We start from the raw sequence: 2306 nt of genomic DNA on the forward strand, positions 1-2306 counted from the left end.
GAAGGTAATATTTGAAATGGACTATGACGTTAGCTTATAGTCGAAGACTCGTTTTCTATTTTTTGGAAAAAAAATTCTATGAAAAACTGATTCCGTTATAAAGAGTCAAAGATAACGTGTGAACCATTGTAACGGGAAAATAGTTTCCTATTTTCACTAACAACGGGGTCACATTCAATAAGTAAAAAATAGAGAGTTTCCTATTTATAAGGGTAAAATATTTTGCTACTTATTGGAAAAAAAACTCATATTATAAATATGGTAGGGAAATGCCAAAATTACATAGGTGTCACATTAGTACATTACATAAAAAGTCTCAAACAATGGAACATTACAAACAGAAATGGAAAGCTAACACAAAGAAAAAAGGGAAACCATACAACTAATAGGTCTCAAAGAAAGCAGTGAAGCTGCATACAGACACTACAAAATCAGGTTCAGCAGGGCCAAATGACAATCCTCACTGGTCACTCACGTATCCCGTGAACAAAAAACAGCGATACTATCTTTAAGCTTGGCCCCCAGTGAATAAGAGACACCAGAACGATTTCCCTCATGATATTTCAGTAGGACACAACAGTTCAAAAAAAAAATCAGCGAAGGCATACTGGATAACAAACATTTCCCTAACTTAAGATCCTAAGAAGCCCAATTAATTAACATGAACAATCCTAGCATCTGAACTTGTAAACCTGAAGGTCAACTCATCAAATGGCAACACATTATTAATTCTGCAGAAATTTCTCCATCCGCTGCCTATCTTCACATATGCATGAGTGAGATGAATAATAACACGACACTCAACCCTCGCTCCGGAACGGCCGATGAAATCCAACTGTCAAGACGTGCTTCTATTAGATATTGACCAACACATTTAGGAACATGCTACATAGAAGGAAAGGAAAATAAACGTCATCAAGTTAGTATACTACCAACAGTGGAATATATAAAAAAACTCTTACAAATATATCTGCTTGTAACAATAAGCATACCGACTTGTAGTGAGGAGCTTCATATTTGGAAAGTGTGTGAGTCCAAACCCATTCATATTGACAATTGAACACAGGAATGTTCACAGCAGGATCTAATGCAGGGTACAAAATCTCCTTGTTGTCATGATAAGAAACTTTGAAATGAAAAAGACACTCACCAACATATCATATCCTAGAGAGAAAATGCAATCATATTAAATGTTGTAGAACCGCTGGGTCGATCAACCTCCATTGTTCTCTGAGATCCATCCTAAACTCTCTGACAAAACCAATCAGAATTTCTCCTTCATGCTGCATGAGAATCATACATTGGTGAGATAAATATGGTTTCCTATCAGTTTTGGGACTTGATTAAGATAGCTGAAGGACAGTGATCTTTTCTTTACACTTCATCATTTCATTGAAGAAGAAGCTGTTGATGTGTCTTGCTTAGGCTTTTTTGAGATTGCTTCTGATCTTTTCTTCTTTACTTCACGTGTTGTAGCCTCTCCTCCTCCATTATTAGTTCTCATCTGCATGGTGCACACATTTTATAGACAAATTAAATTATGCTAAAGCATGAGTTTCTTTTATCAAATTTTGACCAAGAAATTAAAGAAGCTTTTGATGAACATATAGCATATTACTTCACCTTTAATCATATCAGACAAATCACAGTAGCTAATTTTACACAAAATGTGTAAAGTATATGAAATTGCAGAACGCACAATTGGAAGCAAAATTGGAAAAGAAATACTTGAGAGTATCCAAAATCTCCTTGCTGCTGTGAAGTTAGATTGTGCAGCATTAGAAAAAAATACAGACAGTGAACAGCCTACAAAATACAGAAAATGAAATTTGAAGTTTGGTGTTATTTTTCAGAAAAATTAGAGAGGCTATATAGCAAACCTGTTGTTCCCAATTTATGCAACGTGTTATGATAGAGAGGGGATTTGGACTTGTGAGGTTTGCATCCAATCAGGCTATGAGAGATGCCATTGAAGCGACGAACGGTGAGAATATGTAATAGATGAATTGCAGGCTCGAAACGGCAGTTTGGGAAAAAATATGAGGGAGGGGAAAACCTTCAGGTTCTGAATCAACAAACTTGGCAAGAGCTGCTGCTATAAAATCAAATAGTCCCTGAAATAACCCAATGAATGTATATCAGAGTGTAGGCAAGGGTAATAATGTGATAGATTTCCCCTCAACAAACTTACCTCTGAAGTACCGGTCATCAAATGAGAAGGAATTGAAACTTCGTCAGACTCTTGGCCAATAACACCTTTCTCGTTCCCAACTAAATGTTCCTCACCCGCAATCTTTATCAATAGC

At 36.2% G+C, this 2306-nt stretch overlaps 1 long non-coding RNA gene across 1 annotated transcript; it reads right to left on the reverse strand.

Moving 5' to 3' along the window:
* Positions 1-229: 229 nt before the first annotated feature.
* LOC130743185 (uncharacterized) lies at positions 230-1617 on the reverse strand. The gene is made up of 3 exons (XR_009021392.1): positions 1379-1617; positions 993-1283; positions 230-885 (listed from the first exon to the last, which is right to left on the reverse strand). It is a non-coding gene; the product is annotated as an uncharacterized LOC130743185 (long non-coding RNA).
* Positions 1618-2306: the final 689 nt, after the last annotated feature.

Source organism: Lotus japonicus, chromosome 3 (genome assembly GCF_012489685.1).
Source record: "Lotus japonicus ecotype B-129 chromosome 3, LjGifu_v1.2".
NCBI classification, from domain to species: domain Eukaryota; kingdom Viridiplantae; phylum Streptophyta; class Magnoliopsida; order Fabales; family Fabaceae; genus Lotus; species Lotus japonicus.